This window comes from Lissotriton helveticus, chromosome 6, assembly GCF_964261635.1.
Source record: "Lissotriton helveticus chromosome 6, aLisHel1.1, whole genome shotgun sequence".
Lineage (NCBI taxonomy): Eukaryota > Metazoa > Chordata > Amphibia > Caudata > Salamandridae > Lissotriton > Lissotriton helveticus.
The window spans coordinates 363580681-363606517 of record NC_136067.1 but is presented as its reverse complement, the minus strand read 5'-3'; the positions used below and the strand labels follow the sequence as shown (position 1 = coordinate 363606517).

General features: G+C 49.0%; 2 pseudogenes; both read right to left on the bottom strand.

Moving 5' to 3' along the window:
- Positions 1 to 2970: 2970 nt before the first annotated feature.
- On the bottom strand, positions 2971 to 3149 carry LOC144764362 (U2 spliceosomal RNA; annotated as a pseudogene).
- Positions 3150 to 12679: 9530 nt separating this feature from the next.
- Positions 12680 to 12843, bottom strand: LOC144764467 (U2 spliceosomal RNA; annotated as a pseudogene).
- Positions 12844 to 25837: the final 12994 nt, after the last annotated feature.

Here is a 25837-nt window from a genome sequence, read left to right as displayed (position 1 = left end):
GCTCTGCTAGTTCTTCTGCGCTTGGTGTGCAGTTTTCCCCAAATCCTGCATCCTCTGGGTTAGGGATAGCCCCCCTGCAGTATCCTCCTCATTTTGGTTGTTGCCTGGCGTGCAGCGCCCAATTTCAATGCCATCAATAATGCCTAAAATATCAGCATCTGAGATAATGGGTTGAGGCTGTGTCTCCACTGCCACCTCCACCCCCTCGTCAGCAGCAGAGTCAGGAACCAGGGAGGAAAGGTTTTGTGCTGGCGCGTTAGTGGCTGAGGCATACGAGAACTTTCCCTTGGGACACATTCGGAATAAATGATCTTCGCTGCCACACAAATTGCATTTTTTGGGAAAGGGGCACTCCTGCGCTCTGTGCTCTGCACCCCCACAATTGCGACAGATCTGACCAGAACATAACTCTTTAGGGTGACCGAACTGTTGGCAAATGCGACAGAAAAGGGGCTGCCCGGAATAAACAAGGAAACCACTATTTGCCCCAAGCGCGAAGGTTTGTGGTGGGTGTGCTTGTCCCCGTATGCCACTCGGATCGTCTTTAAAAGTGACCGTGTACTTTCTTTTGCCGTTTCAGATACCACATATATTTTTGATTTTCTGTCCCCCTCTAACAGTGGTGCAGTACCTGGACAAAAAGATTTCAATAAGGCGGGGATCGGTATGAGCGATATACATATGAACAATCAGGATGACTTCTTTTGGGGCAAACATGGGTGTGAAAGTGAGCGCGTGAAGTGCAATGTTATGTTTGCGCTCTGTGGCATTTTTTAAAAACATTTGGCAAATGAATCGCTGCAAAAGGTAACATCGAAAATCCCCCTATTGGAGAAATCTTGAACACATTTAATCGCTCTTTCTGCTACATTGCATTCTTTTTTCAATACATCTTCCACCAAAAACACAATATTTTTTTCCTTCCTAAAAGACTCTTGTACTTCAATCCGAACTGAATTTGGAACGTAATGGAAACCCTTTGTATTTCCAGCCATCCTGGAAGATGAAGCCATCAGGCCCTCGTAGCACCCACCCCTGCTGGGCCCCCAAAGCATGATAGAGGCAAACCAGCAGGATGAGCGTGCCGCAATATGAATGAATCAAAAGAAACAGAAACAAAGCAGGATTTAGGCAGTCTGTGGGAAATAGCAGCCGCCACTGCCTCGTGATTGGTGGAGCTGCTTTGACTATGCAAATGTAATAAAGAGCGACGGGAGACTCCCAGCGCTACCGCAACCGCGGTTGTCCTCAACTGTGCACCTCATGAGGGGAGAAAGAAAAGGAGGTTTGCAAAGGTTTCAATGTCTCAGTCTTACCTCCGGTCTGCCAATCGATGTAATAGTAACAGGCGACAGGAGATGAATGCCACGAACTCGCCGTATATACACAGGGAGAGAAGGCTGCCCCTGCTCCCCCTCCCTTTCGCTCCGTGACGAGGGGCCCCGCGCCGGCTGCGCGGCCATTTAATCTTCACTGGGGACACTGCAGGCACCGTGTCCGGTCCGCTCCGGTGGGTGTAATGCGTGGATGGCCAGGCACGGCCACAGGTCAGAACAGGGCACAGAGCTCCCTGCTTTCGCTGCTCTCCTCTGCAACTATCTGGCTGCAGGCCGAAATCTGACAGCACCTCCGCACTCACGTCTTCCGTGGGGGGTGTCAGCTAGATGCCCTTCAGCCTTGGGTGGTCAGCCTGGTCGGGGTCAGCCTGGTCTCAGCTTCAGAAGCAAACTAGTGGTCCCGTCCGCAAACTCTGTCGCAGAAACGCAGCCTTGCCCCGGACAAGCCAGGGAGTGAAGGCCCAACCCCCTCAATCAGGCAGAACATGCGATGTCGATCCGCTAGTAAAACCCTTCACCCCTAGTAGCGCATCCTGGCACCGGTCATCCAGAGTGCGCAGGCCCAGCCCTTCAGGGATCAGGAGTCACCCCAAGCCTCCTAGCACCATCCAAGCACTACACTTGATCTTAGCCAAAAGGCCGAGAAGCAATAACCAGAATGGTGCCAGAATGAACTCCTCCCGAAGAAATCCACCTGGCTGACCCGGACTTGGCTCTTCCCTCGCACCGCCGCTGGACGCCCTTTCGCCTCTTTTTCAGACTCCCAGCAAGGGCTCAGTATGTCTGGGTGGAAAGGAGGCCCCGGCCTCAGGCCTTCTCCCGGCTCCCAGAGTCCTCCTCGGCTGTCGCCTCATCAGGCGTCACTTAGCATACCCACGTTGTCCTGTTTCTAGTATTTGCATGCCCCGCCCCTTCCTGCGCACTGCTTCCAGACGGCTGGCCAGAAAGCCTGGCAGCCAGGGGATGCTGGGAATCAGCCCAGGATGCCCTGGACAGCTCCCTGACCGGATATGGCCGGCCCCTCACCCTCGCTTGCCGGGGACACTACTCCCCTGCAGCCTAAGGCCTATAGATAGGTTTGGCCGTTCGGGGACGGGCGGGGCGGGCAGAGAAGGAAAAGGACTCTGTATTTTTCTTCTTGCTCAGAGAAGCCAAGGGCAGTGTCCACTTCTCTGCCAGCCAGCCAGCCTGCCTGCCTGCCTGCCTCCCTCCCTCCCTCCCTCCCTCCCTGCCTCCCTCCCTCCATCCATCCTACTGACTTGCTGGGAACCTTCTTCCATTCGTTCCCCAGTGAAATGGATCCAAAACCAATGAAAGTCTGCTGCTGGAAAAACAGTATTTTTCCGATGTTTGTCTCTTTTCAAAGTGCAGCGTCTGGATGGAGAAGGGGGAAAAAAAAAGAAAGAATTTTTTTTAAAAAGTCCGGGAAAAAAAAAGAAAAGAAAAATAACGCCCGGCCCGGGTGCGGCAAAGGGGCATATAAGTCAAATAAATACATAAATAAGGCAAGACACGGGGACCAGTTTGCTTTTATTCACACGCAAACACAATGGCGCCACTTTACAGGGTTTGGTAGTGAAGCGCTGCTTTCGTTTTCTCGTCTATTTTTCAACAGCATTGTTTTCCCCGGGTGGGGAAGTGCACCATTCCTGGAGGTACTGCAATACCAGGTTGATGCGTGGAGTGGACAGAGCAAGCTCCTATTCCATCTCCCTGTTCCAAAAATCAATTTAATATATGGTTCCCAGATAGAGGACATATCAGATATTAAACTGATAAGAACAGATTTTTTTTGGGGGGGGGGGGAAATATACTTTATTTAAAAATGTTTGTCTGTCACAGGTATATGTTAACCAATCCCATTTCTGGGTGGCATAATTTTTAACTGGACTAGGTGTTGCACGCAGGCAGGGACCTGTCAGTTTTCCATCTAGATATATGTTTCATTGTAAGAAAGCACTTTTATGCTAAAGTGTATTCCTAGAGTTTTTAGTTTAGCCATTCTACCCATTTTTTTGTTTCCATATTTTTTCTGCTTCTTGTTTGCCTTGTTTTTTAATATCCACATAATAAAAAAACATTACTTTATCCAGTGCAATGTTCATACAGTCTTTGGTGGAAAAGGTCTTGTGTTGGTAGACTCCTAGGTTTCTTGTTGTCCATAGATATAATTTTCAACAGTAGGTTGTGTTTGTCTTTGGCACATATTGTGGGGAAGCCATACAGGATAAGTTCGTAGCTTATGTTGTTCTGTCCTGTGATCCCTTTTATCAGGGGACCTATGGTTTTCCATGTTTGTTGCGCAAAATAGCAGTTCCAGAGGAAGTGAATTACTGATTCCCCCGCCGTACAATTGTCTCTTGGGCAGGTGGAGTCTTTTGATAGTCCTCTTTTATGTTGAAAGCTTTTCACTGGTAAAGCCTTGTGGATGGTCAGCCATGCGAGGTCCTTTTGGCTATTGGTGATCTCCTTACTGTTCGCCATTGTCCATGCTTTTTTGGAGAGTTTTTCGTTTAGATTGTTTGCTGACATCAGAGCTTCTTTCTTTTGTATGGCTTCCTTCAGGGCCTTTCTATATGTGAAGTCCTCTGGTTCTAGTTGTATCTTCTTCATGGTTTTCAAAAAGTCAGCAATTATGTTATACATTTTTAGTTGGACAAAAGCTGTAGGCAGTCTGTTGTCTTGTTCTATGAGCTTTGCTGTTCTAAAGATGTTTGCGACTCCATATCTGATGAAGTGTGTGGCAATGTTTCTTTTCTCTCTAATTGCATTTAGGCTTAAGCTGTTAAGTATAGGTTTGGAACTCCCTTGCCCCCATTTTCTAGGCTTTTGTAGACAATCTCCCTTTTTAGTTTCTCCATTTTGGAGGACCAAAAATAAATCACAAATGTTTTTTTGCAGACTCTTTAGTGTCTTTTTGGAGGGGGGAAAGATCACGGCATAGTAAAGCATCAAAGGGAGCAGGACAGCTTTAATTACTAGAATCTTCCCTACTAGGCTTAAGGATCTACTCTTCCATAAACCAACTTTTTGGTTTATCTTTTTTTTAACTTCTACCCAGTTGTCTTCTCCTGAGGTGTCCTCCGAAAACCTGACTCCTAGTATCTTTGTTGGTTGTTTGGTGGTTTGGACTGGTATTTTGGCCAAATTGTTCCAATTTCCCACTGTGAGGCAGGTCGTTTTTCCTAGGTTTAGTTGTACTCCTGATGCTTGTGCAAAAATGTTGCAGTGTAGGATTGTTCTTGAAACTGACTGTGGGTCCGGGCATACTATGGTTATGTCGTCCATATAAGCCATGCATTTAGCTTTATTTCCTCCCGCCCCCGGGACAAAAATTCCTTTTATTACTTTATTTTTTCTCAGGCTTGCTAGTAGTGGTTCTAGGGCGCAGATGAAGAGCGCTGGTGACAGTGGGCAGCCCTGTCTGACTCCCGTGCCTATTTGTACCTCTTTGGAGAGGTGGTTGTTTACCTGGAATGCGCTGGTGGCGTTAGTGAATAGTAGTCCTATTATCTTTGTGAAGCCTGGTGGAAAGCCCATGTGGTGGAGGACTTTAAACATGCATGCGTGGGAGACGCTATCGAATGCTTTTTGAAGGTCTAGTGAGAGGACCCCTAGTGGCGAGTTTTTCTCTAGCGCCATCCAAATGGCATCTCTTATAGTGATCCGGCTGTCCCATGATTTCTTACCAGGGACCGCACAGGTTTGGTCTGGGTGGATGACTGATTTGAGTACCTTTTTAATTCTGTTTGTCATTAGTTTGCTTAGGATTTTGCTATCTACATTGAGGAGTGTAATGGGCCTCCAATTTAAAAGGCATTCTTTGTCACCTTTTTTTGTAGATTAGGGTCACCACTCATTCTAGGAAGGATGGTGGGAGGTTCTTTTCTTCTGCTGCTTTATTGAGCATTACAATGAAATCTCTCGCTATAGTATCCCAGAAGGTTTTGTAAAATTCCCAGGGTAAGCCGTCTTTCCCTGGGGCAGAGTTTTTTGGTGTCTGGGCGAGTGCTTATAAGAATTCCTGACCTTCAAAGGGTTTTTCTAGGAAGAGTTTTGCCTCTTTTGACAAGTTTCCTTCTAAATTTTGTAGGAAATCATTTCCTGTATTTTCCTCTATTTCTTTTTCTTTGTAGAGGTTTTTAAAGAATTCTGCCGTTATTTCTAGCATTTGCTCCACTTTATTTGTTACCTTTCCATTTTTATCTTTCAGGCCTACGAAGAAGGGGAAAAATGCACCATAGGGTGCGGTTTTGGAAGATTTTCTTTTGCTTCCCCCATTTGTTATATTGCCTTTGGAATGCTGTTTGTATCTCTTCTTCAGATAAAGCTGAGGTGTTTAGCTTCCAATAACTTTTTCCTTTGTGGGATACTTGGGAGAGTTGGCATTCTGTTATGAGCGTTTGGTGGTCAGTGAGGCAGCTATCATCTAGTTTTGATGCTATGCATTCTATTTGTCTGGTTGCAAAGATAAAGTCTATTCTGGATGTAGTGTTCCCATCTCCAGATAGCCATGTGTATCCCATTGTGTTCGGGTTACAGAGGGAGTATGAGTCTTGGAGGTTGAAGTTGTTAATCATATATTTTAGGGTTTTGGATGTAATGTCCAGTTTGTACTGCATTGAGGATCCATATCTGTCTCCTGGTGTCAGGATGCAGTTGAAATCTCCCGCCATGAGGCATGGTTGGTTGCCAGTTAGAAAGAAGTTTAGATTTTCCAGCAGTTCCTTCTTTTCATTCTTTTTTTGTATGGGCATATATATTTATGATTTCAAAGATATTTTCTTTGTAATTTACTATTAGCATTTGTGCTCTCCCTGGTGAGATTATAGTTTCTTGTATTATTTAAGGGTGGTTGTTTGTAAAGAGGATCCCCACTCCTGCCCAAAAGGAAGGCCCCAAAGGCCATTCTTTTTTTATATGCCTGTATTCATCAGCATAAGGTAGGCCGCATTCTTGTAGGCATATGATGTCTACTTTTAGGGTTGTGCAGTATTGGAATATTGCTGCTCTATTTGTTGGGTTTCTCAACCCTCTAACGTTTAGGGAGGCTATTGTTATAGCCATTATTATTATTGTCCACATCATTTTACTTTTTATATGCTATCAAATATCTCATTCCCCTGTTGGAGGATTGAGACACTTTCAAAGGTTGTTATATTTTCATCTTCATTGCTGAAGTAAATTGGGCTGTCGCATGGTGGCCCTTCTTTCTGTTGGTTTCCCTCCTCTAGGATGAGGCCCTTTTGTTTTTCTGTATCAGATAGACCTTCCATGTGGGGGTCTTCTGAGTCTGGTAAGTTCGCCAGGCTACTAAATCTAGAGCCTGGGCATTGTGAACTTCCGATTTGGTTGGAGGCATTTCTTTTGTTTAGTGAGGCCTCTTGTGAAAAAAGGGTTCTTTCTTACTTTTTTCTTTGCTATCTGTCTCGCTGATACTCTCAACACTCATTTCTCTGATCTTTGTGTGCTTATTGTGTCCTCATAATCTGAGCCTGATTCAGTTAGGTTAGTTTTATTTGGGGCTTCTTCTGCTTCTACCAGTCTTGCTTTTTTCTGTTTGGTTTTCATTCTCTACTTCTTTATCTGCTTCTCCCTCTTCCATTTTTTCCTCTAGCTGTGTCTGGGGGTCTATTAACTGCGTGATGTGGGGGCTCCCTGTGTCTTGTGTCACTGCGAAGAGCCATTCTGGATTATAACTATCCAAAGAATGTTTCTTGGTGTCTTGGGTATCCTCATTCGTGCCAGTTAAGTCTATTGTGACTACCTCTACAGTCTGTTTTACTATCAGGTCTGTTTCTGTTTGGTATTCTTCTGGTGTTTCCTGTACTACTTGTGTGGGCCTCATCTTTTTCCACCTGTGGGGTTGGCTGTATGTGTGGCGTTGTATCTTGTGTGTGTGTGGACTATCTGTGTTATGTTTGTTTCCAGTTTCCCAATTTTCTGTGATTTCTTCTGCCTGTTTTTTCTTTTCTGTCTCAGGATTTTTTTTGTAGGTTTCCCTTTTCTGCTACCTGTTCCTGGTATTTGGGCATATCTCTATTTGGGCAGTTTTTGTAAAGGTGGTTGTTCCCCCCGCATAGATTACATTTTTGGGGGGCTTTACAGTCTTGTGCCATGTGTCCCTTTTTCCCGCAGTTTCTGTATATATCTCCTGGGCACCACTCTTTAATGTGCCCGAACTGTAAACATGCTCTGCAAAAGTTTGGTTGTCCTGGGAAGTATAGGAACCCTCTATTTGGCCCTATTGAGAAGTTAAGTGGGGGGTGTTTTGTCCCTCCTATTCCTTCCTCAACTGCTTCCAGGGTGACCATATACCTACGCTTTCCATTCCAGATGCACCACTAATTTTTTAGTTCACTACCTCCCCTTACAGTCTGGCAGTACCTACGTAGGAAATTGGCAATTTCTGTTGGGGAAGCGAAGGGGTTGTACATATGTACGGTTATGGGTATTTCTCTGGGTGCGGATAGGGGGGTGATGGTGTATCCTTCTAATTCTTCATTATCCCTATAACCAGTTAGATTAAAAAGGCGCCTGGGGGCTCACTGTTTAGAAAATCGTCTCCCTCTTGTTGTTGATAGTGTGGTCTTTATGCTGGGAAATGGTGCGTGCCCCCTGGCCGTGCACCAGCCGGTGCGCCTGGGGGCTCGCTTGCCTTTTCTAGTGCTCTCTTTGGTCCTCGCGTGCCCCCTGGCCGAGCACCTGCCTGGTGCACGTGGGGGGGCTCGCTATTCTGTTCTTTTTTGCTCCTTTCTCGTGATTTTGCCCCAAGGTGCGTGCCCCCTGGCCGAGCACTTGAAAAGTGCGCCAGGGGGCTCACGGTATCTCTTCCTTTGTCTTGCGGGTCTTTTTGGTTCAGGGAGCGTGCCTGGGGGCTCGCTTTATTGTTTGCTGCTTCCTCCCGCTGGAGGGAGCCTCTGAGTAGTCACAGTCTCAGCTTTGACAAAGGAGCCGTGAGGTGATCTTCTTGCGTGCCCCCTGGCCGAGCACCATCCGGTGCGCCTGGGGGCTCGCGGTTTGTGTCCCAGCTGGCAGAATCTCTGGAATGCGTTTTTCCTTCTGCTGGAGTCTCCCCGGGCCAAGCACCTAGGGGGGTGCGCCTGGGGTGTCTCCAGTGACTGCGGCCCGAAATTCCTCTGGCGAGTGAAAAAATTATTTCCCACTTTCTGCGGGGTATCCTCGGGCCGAGCACCGCTCGAATTTCTTGTGCCTCCTCCCACTACCCCGTGTGCTTTCCCAGCTCACCTGGTCCTGTCTGTGTGGTCCAGGTGTTCCGAAGTGGGGCAGTAGTGAATCTCCGCGATTGAGAGTCCCCGAGCGGTGCACTATCCTAGTGCGCCCGGGGTCACTCAAAAAAGTCTCCATGTTCACGCAGCTATGTGGCCGGCTGGCCAGAAAGCCTGGCAGGCAGGGGATGCTGGGAATCAGTCCAGGATGCCCTGGACAGCTCCCTGACCGGAAATGGCCGGTCCCTCGCTTGCCGGGGACACTGCTCCCCTGCAGCCTATGGCCTATAGATAAGGCTTGGCCGTTCGTAGCCGTTTGGGGCGGGCAGAGAAAGAAAAGGACTCTATTTTTCTTCTTGCTCAGAGAAGCCAAGGGCAGTGTCCACTTCTCTGCCAGCCTGCCTTACTCCCTCCCTCCATCCATCTATCCATCCTACTGACTTGCAGGGAACCTTCTTCCATTCCTTCCCCAGTGAAATGGATCCAAAACCAATGAAACTCTTCTGCTGGAAAAAGTCTTTTTAAAACGCAAAAAATAAATAAATAAATAACGCATGGCCCGGATGCCGCAAAGTGGAACATAAGTCAAATAAATACATAAATAAGGCAAGACACGGTGCCCAGTTTGCTTTTATTCACACGCAAACACAATAGCGCCACTTTACAGGGTTTGGTAGTGAAGCGCTACTTTCGTTTTCTCGTCTATTTTTCAACAGCATTGTTTTCCCCGGGTGGGGAAGCGCACCATTCCTGGAGGTACTGCAATACCAGGTTGATGCGTAGAGTGGATAACAAGAATGTATACAAAGTTCCCCAAAGGATGGATTAAATTACTCTCTCAAGAAGAATGGATAGTGTGTCAGGGAATCAGTGAAACCCTTTGACGGAATTAAGGATGCCTCACACAATTACAAGGCTGGACAGCGGTTGCCATCTTCCCTCATGATTGTATCGTGTCATCATTGGCCTCCTGCTCCAGCGGCGGGCTGGCGGTGCAATGCCTGCCGGGTAGCACGTGGTGCTACTCTTTGGTGGAGTTCTTTTATTCCTGGCCAATAGATGTATGTGTGTGAGGGACCTGAAAAGTGCAAAAGTGAGCGTGAGTGAAAAGTTTTAAAATAGGTCAGTAGAGTCCATTGAGAACACTTTAATGAGATGGCTCACTGCCTAGTTAAAAAGGTAAAGGGAGGGGTAGCGAGGCACAAAGGAGTTAGGTACATTGCCCTCGTTCAACCCTCACCTCAGGTGTGGTCAACATGTTTCTTACCATAAAGGTAATTCGTCAGGACCATTAGATGCTCATCAGCACGTGGGGAATATCAACTTGGTTGAAAGAAAATTCTAATACAACCTGTATTTCAATGCAGGTGGAGATCCTGCAGGAATTCCCACCCTAGATGTTAGGAGAGAAATAGGTATAGTCAAACCTAAAAGCATTTAGTGGGAACTGTACATGTAGAAACATACTGTAGTCAATCAACATGATTCATGATGTGTACATGCATAATTCAGTGGCGTGCACACACATGTACTGGTGACTTCGTGAATGAGAGAGAGGGAGTGAGAATTAGTTAAAAGCAGGGTGATGTACACTGTAATGCATCACTGACACGAAAATCTCTGTTCGAGATATAACGACTTTTACACTCCATGTCATATTATCCATTCGATATGGTAACCTGTGGTAGTGTATTACTTAGAAACAGATAGTGCACTGAGTATCACAGAATCAAAAACGAGCCAAAGGACGCTAAAACGGGAAACCTAAGTTTCGAGTGCACCTTAGTGGAGGAGACGCTCGAAATTTCCTTACCCGTCAGCCCTGGTGGAGGGGCCCCACGGTCTGTCCCTGGGGAGCCTGAGCAGGAAGGCGTTTCCTAATGGGGAAAGTGAACACGGTGTATTGCGCTGACCGTGAACAATGGCATCTCTGTGGAATGGATCCGACACGGACCCCAATTGTTGTGCATGAATTAACTTCAAACACCCCTGGCGGTCCCTGAGTCCCCATCTTACCTCAATTGCTCGGGTCGCTACACTTGTAGGCACCTACCCTTCCCCCGACGGCGAAATCGCAGGACAGCCGGTGGATCGGTTTGTCGCTGCCAGGTTTAAGAACAGGTAGCCGCGAGGGTTGGTGGTGGAGGCGTGCCCGGGATGCGTTGCTAAGCAATCCAGGCGAGCGTCATGAGGAAAGTGAAGACGGGCAGGAAGCGCTGCTAAAGAGCGTCTAAAATGGAGCGCCATCTTAGAGTGGTGGCTCGCCTTTTGCGAGGATGCAGTACCTACTAGGGATGGGGTGTGCTTGGGGTCCCCAATTAGTATGGTCAATTAGATCCTTAGTAGGGGGACAGACTAAGCCTATTCTATCTGGCCAGCATATTCCAAGGAATAAAGTCATTGAGCCCCTGGTTATCCGCCTGAAGGCGGTGCACCCACCGCTGTTCCATCCTATATAGTGCCTTTTGGTTGATAGAGGGGTGGCATTCAATGACAGTCCATTGTATCTGTTGAGCCAAATGCTCTTGTTGTTTGCAGTGTTCATACAGCCTTGTGTGAGTCTTCTTACAGCGGATGTTACTGTAGTGCTCCATGATGCGTAGTTTTACGGCACGCATCGTCATCCCGATGTAGATTAGATTGCAAGGACACATAAGCAGATAGATGCATTTTGCACTATTACAGTTAGTATGTTTGTTGCGGTGCCACACGAAGTTATTGGGGAGTTGTAGAGTTTTGCCCTGGATAGTCTGGGGGCAGACCGCACAAGACCCACAGCGGTGGTGGCCCGTGACTGGGGGCAGATCCCATAAGGTCTTCAACGGACGTGTACTGGACTTTTTGGGGCGAGTGTGAATCAGAGTGTCTCTAAGATTGGCTGTCCTTTTGAAGGCGAAGCGAGGACGTGGTATATCCAGACCCGCCGTATTTAGGATCCCCCAATGGGAGTTCACCGTCTTCTTTATGAACGTGGAGTTCCTTGTGTAAGCTGTAACACAAGTAATCAAGTCCTCCTTTTCCTTGGGGTGAGTTTCCAACAGTGAGTCTCTGTTGTTGTTGAGCGCCCTCTTAGTTGATTTTTTAAGGAGTTGTGTCGGGTACCCCCTGTCCTGGAGCTTATGCTGAAGAATCCTCGCCTCTTGCTTGTAGTCACCCGTAGACGTGCAATTTCTGCGTAGTCTCAAAAATTGCCCGAATGGCAGATTGTCCCTCAAAGATCTGGTGTGGTGGCTGTTGTATAGCAGAAGGCTGTTCCGGTCAGTCTCTTTTTTGAAGAGAGTAGTGGAGATTTCTGTAGGATCCAGCTTAATAGTCAGGTCTAGAAATGGCACAGACCTCTCAGAAATAGTGCCTGTAAACTTTAGAAAGGGATCTTGTTGGTTGATCCATATGCAAAATGCCTCACAGGCAGTCCGGTCACCTTTCCAGAATATTAAAATGTCGTCGATGTAACGACGCCACAAGGTGAGGTGTTCACGAAACGGATTCTGTTCAGGTGGGTAAATGTGGTTCTTCTCAAAGGTCGCCATATAGATACACGCCAGGCTCGGCGCGAAGGTAGAACCCATAGATGTCCCACAGATCTGATGGTAGAGTTGTGACTCATACTTGAAAAAGTTCTCTGTGAGGGCTATATGGGCTAGTTCCATGATGAAGGTTATGGGGGTAGGGGAGGACCATTCCTCCAACCTCAAGGTGGACTCCACGGCTTCTAGCGTAGCCTGTTGCGGAATATTAGTGTAAAGGGCCTCTACGTCTAACGTGAGGAGGAGGTCAACATCTTCTCTGCCATCTACTTCCTCAATGAGGCGAAGGACGTCTCTGGTATCCTGTAGATAAGAGGGGATTTGTTTCACCAGGGGCTGCAGAAAAGCATCGCAAAATTGAGATAGGGGCTCCAGGAGTGACCCAATCCCGGAGACTATGGGTCTTCCCGGGACAGGGGTGACCCCCTTGTGAATTTTGGGGAGGGTGTAGAAATAGGGCGTGATGGGTTCCGTAGTAGTCAGGAAGTCAGCCTCATTCTTGGTGATCCATCCGTTCGTTTCTCCCTCGAGCGCAAGGCTCATGATGGTCGTTGTCAGTCGTTTCGTTGGATCCTCAGTGAGGGGTCGATAGTGCTTGGTGTTAGACAGTTGATGCGTAGAGTGGACAGAGCAAGCTCCTATTCCATCTCCCTGTTCCAAAAATCAATTTAATATATGGTCCCCAGATAGAGGACGTATCAGATATTAAACTGATAAGAACAGATATATATATATTTTTTCTAAAAATATACTTTATTTAAAGTTATTTGTCAGGTTTACATTTTAAGCAGTCCCTTATATTTGGGTGCTGTACATTTAACCATTCTCAAAGATAAGCACGTAGGCTATCTTTTGTGGTTTTCTATCAAGATTTTTCATTTAACCCATCCAGACCAATTCCTGATTTTCCAGGTTTCCTTTGCCCATTCTTGCCCAAATCTATGGGTGTCTATGCACATGTAAGAGAACATTTTATTGAAAACAAGTTTTTGGCATTCTTTTTACGTGATTACTTGGTGTTTGTACAAGGAAAAGTTTCTGTTTTCCCACATTGCCTCTTTTACGCAGTTTATTATTCTCCAGTGTCCTTTCTTTATTTGTATTGCAATTTATGCCCAAACCATAGAGAATTAGTTCATAGGACAGGGATGACTGTTCTTTAATGAGCTGCCCCATTGCCTTCCACATGCGTTGTGCTCCACCACAGTTCCAAATGAAGTGCATCATGGATTCATCTGCTGCACAGCCTGGTGTTGGACATCTTGCTCTTTTTGCCAGTTTCCTTGCATGTTGGAATTGTTTCACAGGTAGGCGTTTGGATACCATCATCCATGCCAAGTCTTTCTGGGAGTTTGTCAAGTCATTGTGGTTCACCATCTCCCAAACTTTCCCTGATTGCTTCTCTGACAAGTTGTTGCCTATTGTCACTGAGTCTGTTTCTTTCAGTTCTTTGTTTAAGGCCATCTGGGGTGTGATGTCCTTCGCTTAGATTTGTCTTTCTTCCAGCTTCGTGAAAAAAGGTTTGATGCCTTTGTACGCAAGGGGTGGTTCTAGTAAAAAAGGCTTTGTGTTATCCAGTTTACATATGCCAACTCTTGATAGAATGAAGCATGTGGCAAACAGTGTGTAGGCAGCCACATTTGAGTCTTTCTTTGCATTCCCCAGCACGTTTTTAACAAAATGTGACAGCAGGAAGTCATGGAGGTTTGGCAGGTCTTTACCTCCTTATGTGGGTAGTTTGAAAACAGTGTCTCTTTTTAGTTTTTCCATTTTTGACCCCCCAAAAAAGTTTGCAAAAAATCTTTGTGTCACTTTTGTCCACCTGTATGATGGAGGGAAAATCATGGCAATAAACAGCAGGATTGGTAGACATATTGCTTTCAGCACCAAGACTTACCCTTCCAGGGAAAGTTTCCTTGTCGTCCAGAGCGCCATTTTCTGCTTGAGCTTTGTCTGGATATTCTCCCAGTTTATTTCTCCCTTTGTAGTGTAGTTCCTATATTCCCAATAGGCTCTGCACATTGGAATAATATATCCTGCAGCTTAGACGTAGGACTTAAGTCGACTAGGTCTCTGCCGAATATATTAGACTTAATTGTGAGTGCCAGCTAGCTCAGAGGTCACTAGAAACTTTCTCGAAAGTACAAGAAGGGATTAGTCTCTGACAACCATGTATATATTTTTTTTAAATAATTTTTATTTGCAGGATTACATGTCTCATACATTACAGTACAACATAGTTCAAAGTAGCATATGTTCTAGCGATGCACAGGAACCCTACTGTAAAGTCTCATAAGTCCATTTCTCATTTTTATACGTTCACACTACCCCAATCCCTACCCGCCCAACTCCCCCCACCCAACTCCCCTCACCAGGCACTTCTAGAAAGGTTTAATACGACATCTATACATGGTGGTAAACTTCATTTCCATCTCCTAGTAGCTCCAAATTACTGACACAAGTCCCTTTGGGGCCTTATAATATAGAAGCCAGCTTGGCTGAATATTGTCTTGGTATGTGCACCCGCGTTTCTGCCCGGGCAGCTATCCCTCCACATTTCGGGCGCATCAGGAGGTCAAGTAAGTGGCATTCCCAAAGCATTCTATCCCTTCAGTCATCCACACACGAGCTCTCAGTGGTAGTGTCCTCATCCGCCATCTCAAACGATATCATTATAGTGTTCCATTCAAGTGAAATAGGCATCCTTCTCAAGCCCTTCCTCTCTTCAGTCTGCAATGCCATACCTTCAGCCTTTCCCCACCTCACCACTTCCGCCTTCCACATATCTGGGTCAGGCGGCCTGTGCGACTTCCACCTCATGGTGATGGTACGCTTGGCCATCAGCAGTACGAGGTCAATAAACCTCGTGGCTACGCTCTTCCTACGTTCAGTGGGTCCCAGGCCCAACAAGCTGGTGGGTAAGGTGTCGTACTGTCTGTTGGGGGACACTCTGTGTAGTGTAGCGTGTATTGTGGTCCAAAAATACCCCAGTCTCGGGCAATCCCATAACATGTGTATCAACCTCGCATCTTCCTCTCCACACCGAGGGCAGGAGTCTGGCGTGGCAGGGAACATCATATGTATGCGGTGAGGCGTGAGGTATGCGCGGTGTAGGATCATAAGTTGGATGAATTTAAACTTTGGATTCCTCGAAACTTTCTTGGGGAACTTAAGAACACGCTCCCATTCTGTATCTCGAAAAGCTCTGCCTACGTCCCTCTCCCACACTTCGCGCAGCGGCTGCAGTGATACCGCCCTCCCAGACCGGATACCGCTCGTGATCCATTTCGTTAAGTGGCGCCCTGCACCCATCAGGTATAGCATCGTGTGTAGCGGGTTGACATTTGGCTCGTTGCCTGCCAGCGCCCAAGTCCGGGTGATCTAATCTCGCACCCCTCCGTAGAGCAAGAACGTCCCTCTAGGTGCGTTGTGTGCTGCGCAGAAGTCCGCAAAGGGCATCAGCCGGCCATCAGTGAATAGATCGCCCACCTGCGTCACCCCGGCATCCGTCCACGTGGTGAGCGCCCTCTTAGATAGCAATCCCGTCCCCAGCGGTATCCCCAACAATGGTATCATGGGGACATAGGAAGAGGTGGAGGACGTGTAATTCGCAGCCCTCCTCCAGCAGGCGATGGCCATCTTTAGCAAGGGGGGGGAATGCCCAGGGACCGCCGCGTTAGGTAGCAGAAGAGTGTGTATTGCACCCCTCCCCCTGTCCTCCTCGGACATGCCTATTTCATGCAGGTTGCGGCCCGCTAGCCAGTAAGCCAGCCACTGCAATTGGCACGCATAGTAATATGCCAATAAGTCCGGCACTCCCAACCCTCCAGCCGCCGTAGGCAGTTGCAATTTCGCCAGGCTTATGCGGCGTCTGCCCCTCCCCCAGATCAGCTCCGTTAGTATGGTATTCAGGGTTCGGAATACAGTAACTGGGACCTTAAAGGGCAAGTTCGTAAAATAGTAAAGGAGCCTCGGGAGCAGTACCATCTTAGAAATGGCTACCCTGCCCGCCACTCACAGTGGCAGTGCGGTCCAGAATTGTACCTGCGACCGCAATGCTGTCACTGCTCGTCCCAGGTTCCCATCAATCATATCTGCCTCTCTCCTGTAAATCTGTATCCCCAGGTAGCGGAAGGTTGTCTCCGCCACTTCAAAGCTATAAGGTGGGAATGGCAACGGAGCATTTGTCTCAAGGGCAGCAAAACAGTACCCATACAACTTTGACTCGCTTATCGTAAGGCCTGAGAGCGCACTGAACTCCTGAAAAAGCTTGGGAATGGGGTCCAGTCCCCCACGTAAATCCCTCAAATAAAGGATGATGTCATCGGCGTACGCCGACACCACATGTGTCACCCCTCCCCTCCTGATACCTCTGTGCTGCGCCTGAAGCCGAAGCTTACTCAGGAGCGGTTCCAGTGCTAATATAAACAGTAGCGGGGACAGCGGACATCCTTGCCTCGTGCCCCTCGCTATATCCAACTGGGGCGATATACATCGGGTCGTGCGAACCCTAGCAGTAGGTCGGGTGTACAGCAGTCGAATCCAAGCAATAAAGTCAGCCGGGATCCCGAACCGTTCCAGTGCTGCAAACATATAATCCCACCGTAGGGAATCGAACACCTGCCGCAGATCCAACGAGATACAACCCTCCGTAGCTGAAGGTATATGCTCATGAAGCATCAGCTGGCCGAGCCTTCTCAAATTCATCGCCGTGCTTCTACCTTGCACGAAACCACACTGGTCCGGGTGGATCAGGCCTGGGATATATCGTGCCAGTCTCGTCGCTAACACCTTGCTCAACACCTTGTGGTCAGTGTTCAGCAAGGACAACGGCCTGTAGTTAGCTAGCTGTAGGCTGTCCCTACCTGGCTTGGGCAATGAGACTATTAGGGCCTGCAGTGTGGACTGCGGTAACCCCTCTGCTTTCCTCGCTTCGTTGAACATCACGTGTAATCGCGGGGCCAGCAGGTCTATGAACGCCCCATAAAACTCCGCCGGCAGACCGTCCGTTCCTGGGGTCTTATTCCTCGGGAGTGCCCGTATTGCCTGCCGTATCTCTGCGACCGATATGGGTCGCGCCAGGTCGTCGCTCTGGTTCTGTTCTAGACGCGGGAGCTCGAGGCCCGACACGAACACGTCAAATGCCTCATCCGACATACGCCGTTGTGGACCGTACAGTGACCCGTAGTAGTCACGAAAGGCCGTGTTGATATCTAACTGTGTCGACACCAACCTCCCTGTTTGATCCATTACCTCCAGCACAGGAGTAGGGGCCGGGGCATCTCGCAGCAATCGGGCCAATAGGGGACCCGACCTGTCTGCATGAGTATGTTGTCTACATGTGTATTCCCTGTAGTCCAGGACACGAAGCTCCTCCAACAACTCAGCATGTTGTATGTGCGCCTCCTGCAAAGGTGTAAAAGGCAGGTTCGTACCCGCAGCCTCCCTCTCCAACATGGCCAGCCGGCCCTCCACTAAACTAAGTTTCTCCAGTACCATACGTCTCATACCCGAGCGTGCGTTCATTGCTTCCCCCCTTATGTAGACCTTAAAGGCGTCCCATTCGATCAGGCGCGTGCTAGCCGTACCTTCGTTTAAGTGGAAATGTTGTGTGATGCCATCCGCCATGGTGGCCTTAAAAACGGTGTCCTCCAGCAGCTCCGGGGACAAGCGCCACGTCGGAATCGGAGTGGGCATCCTGCCCCATCGCAGCGTAATTTCAACCGGATTGTGGTCCGAGAAGGTTTTACCCATGTGTTCCGAGGCGATCACCTTCCCTAGCAGTGTCGTGTTGCAAAATATGTGATCTATTCTTGTGTGTAAACCATGGGGAGGGGAGAAGAAGGTGTACTCTCTGTCCGACGAGTGCATGTATCTCCAGATGTCCGCTAGCCCCCAGCCCGCCGCCCACTGAGAAAGTGCCTCCGCCTGTCTCCTGCTTTCCGCAGCCTGTAGTGGCGGGTGCGACCTGTCCAGTGATAAGTCTAGAACTGCGTTAAAGTCCCCTCCAAAACCCCCCTGGCCCACATTCGGAGCATACACACAGCCAAACACAACAGGGGAGCCATCCAACAATCCCTTTATGAGCACATACCTGCCCTCTGGATCTAGCCTTTCTTCCAGCATCTTAAAGGGGACCGAATTCCTGACCCATATTGCCGCCCCCCGGGAGAACACAGAGTAAGTGGTGGCAAACAGTTGCCCCCTCCATTTCTTGAGCATTTTCGCACCCTCATCCCCATTCAAATGCGTTTCCTGTAAGTAAGCCACCGCAACACGTCTCCTATTCAGCTGCGCCAGCACCCTGTGTCTCTTATGAACCAAGCTCATCCCCCTCACATTCCAGGTGCACATTTTGTAGTCGCTAAGTGACCCCATGTCTGAATGCGTCCAGTAGAACTAGTATCGCCCACCATGTGATAAGAATACCTGCATCTGCTGCCTCGAGTGCCCCGGTTACAAACAACCCCAAAACATTAAGGTCCCCACTTAAGAAACAATGAGGTCCAAACACTAGCACCCAACTGGGGTGACAATCTAACAGAACCATTGCTGCGCCCTGGGGGTGTGGACCCTCCCTCGCTCGGGCCCCGCCAGAGTCCCGGCGCCATGCGCTGGCTAGTGCACATGTCCCCAGTCCCAGCCAACCCGCCCAGGGTCTTTCATGTATCCTGTACATTACCAGTCGGTGTCATCCGAAGTCCCATTAAAGTTCATTCGCCTCCTGTGCTGTTATCTTCGGGAAAAGTTGCAGGCTATCGGCAGAGCCGGACACCTCCGTCCGGGCATCAGAGGCGCTATCAAGGATCGTTGCGCCGCCTGCGTTGTGTGCGGCTATAGCGGTCTCCGTCAGTCGGGCCCTCTCCTGCGCCATCCGCCTATCAGTCAGGGCATCCGCACCGCTCGTGATCTCCATCTCCTCGTGCGTGGAACCTTCTGCAGGCCTTTTCTTCTCCCTTTGCGGCGAGCCATTCCTCCGCTGTTCCCCCCCCTAGTGGGTCCTGCGAGTTGGGCGGCGTTAACGTCACTTCCATCCATTCCGCCGCTTCCTCGGCCGTGTCGAAAAAGAGTGATTTGTTGTTGTGGAGTATCTTCAGGCGGGCAGGGAACAGCAGAGCGTATTTCATGTTCCTGTCACGTAGGCGTTTCTTCACACTCAAGAACGTGGCTCTGGCCCGTTGCACCGTCGGGGTGAAGTCCGGGTAGATCGATATAGTCTTGTCCTCAAAGCGAATAGGCGCCTTCTCTCGTGCCACTCGCAAAACTATGTCTCTGTCCTTGTAGTTGAGCAGTCGAGCTATCAAAGGGCGAGGCGCCGCTCCTGGCTTCGGTGGTCTACCCGGCATCCTGTGTGCCCTCTCCACACTGTAGAGAGGTGTAAGTTCCTGTGGCCCTGCAAGTTTCTGCAACCAATCCTCACAAATTGCGTTGGATTCCTCCCCTCGCTGCGCTCTGGAATTCCTAGAATTCGCACGTTGTTGCGGCGTGCCCTCCCTTCTGCATCGTCCATCTTCTCCCACATTAATTTCAGCTGCTTCTCCATGTTTTCCATTTTCGCGGAATGCTCTGTCTGCTGCGGTATCAAATCGTCTAGTGCCAGTTTATGCTCCGTGATCCTTTCTGCCAGCTTGTTATGATCAGCGCGTAGCAGAGACATGCCAGTGGCCATCTGGTCCATTCGCGTTTCCATCGCTTCCCTGGAAGCCCGTATCTCCGTCAGTATAAGGTCTAATTTGGCCTCCTGCGAGGTCAGGCCCGTTGGCGGCACCATCTCCACGTTAGAAGAGGCCAGTGGGTCTTCCGAGCCAGCGGACTGTTGCGTCAGGTTAGCGCCCCTCTCCGGCACCTTGGCCCTGTTCCTGCCCATCGTCCTCGACGACAGGGTGGCGGTGCTTGCGCCCCCGAGGGGACTGCGTTCCAGTGTGTAGATGGCCCACTTGCGCCGGTTGCAAATCTTGCTGCCTATGCTCCTCGTGTGAGCGAAGTAGTATGGTATCGCCTAACTGCACACACAGCACTCCTAAGTGGAGATCAAGCCTCGATCAGTTGGTCCTGCCTGGACCTCAGCAGTGATTGGGCGCTCTATGCTCAGGGGAGCGCGTTGCACTATGGCTAGTACCTTGTCCAGGGGCCGCTCAGGCAGGGTCGGCTTGTCACGCGTCTCCCCTCCGGTATCTCCAAGCCCACGTCGACGCAGGCCCTCTTCACTGCAATGGCGGCCCCTCTCCACAGGCAGGAAGGCTGGTGTCGTGCGCCTCCCCTACCACGATAATCCCAATGCTTCAGCAGTACTCTCGTCGTGCGCCGCACGGCCTCCGGCGTCCCTGTTATTACCAGGGGAAACCCCCCAAGCGCTATGGTAGTAAGCCGGCTCCCGGTCTGGAGACAGTGCGGCCGTCCCGCCGTCTGACGTCCCTGCTAGGGTCGGGCCCCTGTCCGATAATGCAGAGAGCCTCCCGCTTGTCTTCCCCGACCCCTCCGTGTGGCCAGCCAGTTCTCAGTGCCGCTCCTCACCTTGGGCCGTCTCTGACAACCATATACCATGACAACTTTGTTTCCCCAGAATGAAACGTATCTCTAGAGTCGCGGAAACAATAGACGGCTATTTCACTCAGTCAGATGTGCATGCTTCGTTTCACCAGAGTTGCTTAGAAATAGAGAGACAGGAGTTTTCAATAAAAGTATTTATTGAACAGTCTTATTTCTTAAGCATAAGAAATGCACTGCTACAATTGAAATGCTAGTTAAGAAGTACAATGCATATAATACGAATAGTATTATAAAATAGTACTGTAAGAGCATGATATGGTTTCTAAACCATTAACATAGAATACATAAAATGCATAAAATACATACAGTGATAAAATAGTGGCCAAAAGTACTCAACTGGTGCTTCTAAAATACGCCTACCCCGGTGTACCTAACCTAAGTCTAGTACATGGGAGGAGTAAGTGTGGTGTAGCATAAGTCTAGTAATTTTCTGCCCAGAATCTGTTCCAAGAATTCTCTAAGGGTCTAATCAGCTCCGTACCTTGGTTTCAGAATGATAGAGGTCTTGTATCTCTCTCTCAGGACTCGATCTCCCAGCAACCCACAAGGGTAGCCTGGAAACACCGGAGTTGGATTTCTCGGCAAGAGAAAAGACTGCTTCTTCTCAGTGCGTCAGTTGGAGGGTCGGCTTCCTTCGGCACTTGCAACAGCAGGGCGTTGGGCAAGTAGTTAGTCGATCTGCTCCTGAACCACTGTGTATTTGACTGGGCAAATGTAGGCATATTTATACTCTGAAGGTGCCGAGTTTGATGTAAGATTGGACATAATATCGTCACTAGTGCCTCAGTTCCTAGAAAACTCCAGGAGTTCTTGGATAAATTAGTATTCAAGCAGGGGGAAGTCCCTGACTGCTGAAGGCTGGTTTTTCCAAGAAATCGTTGTGGATTCTCAAAGTTTAATGGAAGTAGCCATGCCGTACTAAATAAGGTAATGATTCCTATGCCTATATAAGGATTGGGTGAATTATACCTATATATGGGCATGAATCGGGAAAATTACACTAGGGTCCTAGATTCCCACATAACACCTTCATGTCCTGGGAAAAACGAATCCCCAGTATTTTCACTGGGTCTTTAGAAGGTTTCACTGGAAGCTGAGACAGGTTGTCCCATTTTCTCACCGTCATGCAGTGCATTTTCTCCACATTCACCTGTAGCCCGGCTGCTAGGGAAAAGAGTTGGGTTATAAGGAAAGTTCTTTTTATGGATCTAGCGTCAGTGCAAGCAATGGTGACATTGTCCATATATGAGTGAAGCGGCGACACCAACCCCTCCTGCGGAGCACCGACGTGGAGACGGCAAGCACCTCGTTGGCCCTGGAGGGTTGTTCCCTGCTACTGGAGAGCCAGACCCTGGATCGCACAGCTCACAGTGGAGGCCGACATGGAGACGGCAAGCACTTTGACGGCCCTAGAGGGTTGTTCCCTGCTGCTGGAGCACCAGACCCTGGATCGCACAGCACACGGCGGAGGCGCCTCTGGTCAGTGGCGGCTAGGCTGCGGTGCTGCTTTGGGGAGCTGGGCGGCAGGTCGGCTGGGTCGCGGCTTGGCGGCCCCCGGGAGAACCGCGCTGCGATTTCACACGCACGCAGAGAGAAGATGCCTCATAGCCCCCCCCCCCCCCCCCCCCCAGGAATTGCACTAAATAAAACAAAACAATGCTGACAGCACTACCAGCGGATATCATTTGATATTGAAGTTCTTTATTTCTATGGAACCTTCCACTGGTAAAGAGGAATATACACACCGACAACGTGAAAAAAGGGCGTGTTGAAGCCAGCAGATCAAGCATCTCGTACCAAAAACGATCCCAGGATTTTGTCAAGGTATCGTGCCTCTTGCTCAGTTTTCATTTTTATTTTTTGGCCCACTTTTCAAGCGGATTTACATGACTTTACTTTTCTGATCCTCCTGCCCAAAATGGCTGGGGCCATAAAATTGTAGTATTTACTCGACTCCATTTCCCTGACTTCCTCAGAAAACAGATCTTTCACCCAAAATGGCTGGGGTCATAAATCTGCAACAACAAATTGCCAGACCCCCACAAAGCTAATCTAAAAGCACTGCCTCCCCTTGGACTTCCAAAATAGACATAGGACTCACCTCTACCCTCCCCTTGGACCTCCAAAATAGACATAGGACTCGCCTCTACCCTCCCAGTATGATAGAAAAAGGACTTCCTTGAAACTTGTCTGCATCCCGGATCTCAGGACAGAATAACAAACATAGGACTACTATATTCTTTGCTCCCTCTCTTCCTTGGCGGCCATCTTAGACTAGTCACTCCTCATCTCTTCATCATGCCTAACGAAGCGGCCATCTTAAGCTAGTCAAATTATCTACCCCTCCATACACACTACTTAACTTGTCTCCCTCACCTCCCTCGCAAACACCATAGCTCTTTTCATACAGCGACCCTCACAGCCCCTCTCACCTGCCTCTTCCCCCTCGTCCAACATGGAACCCGCGGGCAAACACACATATAAAATTATTTACCCACCAGAGCTCTCTTAAACACAACTTTTTAAAGTCCCACCCTGAAATCCCCTTTTTAGACACCTACTTCTCCCTCTTCAATGGAGCTAAGAGCACCAACATCATTCTTTACACCATACGCAGAGCACAATGGAGAAAAGCATTCCTCTCCCTACTCACCATCTCGACCTCCAGGAAAAGTGCTCATGGCATAACACTCTCCACCACACCATCCCAACTTTACCCAGCTAGAGCATCCATTACTATCTACAATAACGGCACTATCTTAATTCAATCCACAGACAGAAACCTTGACCTATTTGACAACCTGTTCCCCACCTTCAAAGAATACATCTCCAACGCTCAGTTCCCACACCTTTCGGCCTCCAATACCAACATCCTCGACCTCACAGCACCTCCTACCACTAACACGCACCCCCTCCCTTCCCCCAGTACTCTACTCTATCACCCCCCGGCTACATACACCTCACAATCCTCAATCCCAGACGCGGATCTCCCCTCCGCCACCTACACCCCCACTACCCCACTCCCACTTAACGAGATCCCCTCTCCTCTGACTAGCTTCTCAGAACAACCCACCTCACCTGACTGCTCCCCACACAACATGACTCTCTCCCAACCCATCTCCCCCCACTCTTTGCACTCCCGCCACTCCTAGCCCTCACTCTCCCCTCAACATCTCCCCCCCACTCTTTACACTCCCGCCACTCCTAGCCCTCACTCCTCCTACAACCTCTCCCCCCCTCTCACTCCCTTCTACCACACTGCCACCCCCGCAACGCCCAGCCTTCACACGTCCAGCAATTGCCCCACCCACCCTATCAATGACTCCCTGTCCAATAACACCAACTCCATCACTAATCCTTGCACTCCCCCCCAACATCCCTGCCTACCCGAACATCAACACAAACACTAACACCGCCAACTCCAACTCCAACTACTTTACTAACACCCCCAACCCTCCCCCCCCCCACTCCAGTAACCTAAAAACATGCTCTACTTCAATGCCCACCCCCAACTCCTTACCCAACACCACATTGGACATGATCATGTCCACCCTCCTCCAAGTAAGAGAAGAACTCCACACCCTCAAAGAGTTACACCCCAGACACCCACCTCCCACCACCAATTCTAAACCTCCCATCACCACTTCTAAACCTTACAACATATCCCCCTCACATCCTACTCACCCCCTACATTGGACTTCTATCCCCTCTCGCAACACCTCCAACCGCCCCCGACGCACTATCAAGACTCTTTCGGACATCGACTTACACACCCTACTCCGCACATATGTCCCGGATCGCCAAAACCTCTTAGCCACCACTTACTTGTCCATTCCTACGATTCCCTCCAACCCTCTCAGACACCCCACGCATAACAACAGAGGCTCCGTCCCCAACAACCTCACAAAAGTCCCCCTCACCCTAGATCCCTCTTCCTCCCTCTTCTCCCCCAGACTAAAATGCACACTTCTCAACTGTAGATCGGCCCAAAGACACTCCTCGGAGGTCGCTGATCTCATCATTTCTCTGAACCTTGACCTAGCCATCCTAACTGAAACATGGTTAACTGAATCCTCTACTCCTATCATGGATATCCTAGTCCCCCCCAACTACTGCATCATTAGACTTGACAGGTCCAGCAAGACAGGCGGTGGAATCGCATGCATTTACAAGAGCAACCTATCAGTTAATAAAGTCACCGCCCCCTCTCTTACCTCCTGTGAATACATCTGCCTTGATGTCATCAGTGAAAACAAACCTGTATGTTCACTACACATCATCTACCACCCACCTGGGGACAACCTAACCTTCTCCCAACAACTAATGGACACAATCTCAATCAACTCAGGACGGCAAAATACACAAATTTACCTTGGCGATTACAATCTTCACTGGGATGATTGCAGTGACGCAGTGGTTAATAGCCTCAAAAATGTCCTTAACGCTTCTGATCTCACCAAAATCTGCAACAGCCCGACCCATGACAAAGGCTCCATCCTCGACCTTATCATCTCCAAAGAAGGCACTATTCAACTTGACTCTATCCAACCCTGTGACTGGTTAGATCACCATATTAGCACATTCTTCATCAATGAAAAAGTTAAACGTAACCCGGTCCAATCCTCCAAGCCCAAAGTTTGGAAAAGAGACCTGAAGAAACTCAATCCAAACTCTTTACCCCCTAACAGCTGCAACCTCCTACTCCCCCTACCGGCGTTACTGACGTTCAGTACTTAACTGACCACTATCTCAACGCTATGACCTCAATAATCAATGAGGCTGCACCGATGCAACTGAAAAGAGTGTCCACCAAGATCTCCAACCCTTGGTACGACGGGAGTCTCAATGAAGACAGACGGGCCATGCGAATGGCAGAGCGCACCTGGAGATCTGTTCCCTCTGCACTGCATCTAAAAATTCTGAAGAAAAAGAGAAACGCATACTTCAGGAAAATAAGAAGCACAAAATCAGATTTCTTCAGACTCCCGCTCGACCAAGCAAAAAACCGTCCAAGAAAACTGTTCGAGCTAATCCGATCACAATCCAAGGAACAACCCCAAGCAGTCGACATTATAGGCACTGCACCTTCTGTGAAGATTTCTCCGCTTTCTTTATCCAAAAAACAGACAACATAAGAAACGATCTCCTCATTGACGCAAACCTTTACTCCAAACCCCACTGCATAACGCCCAAT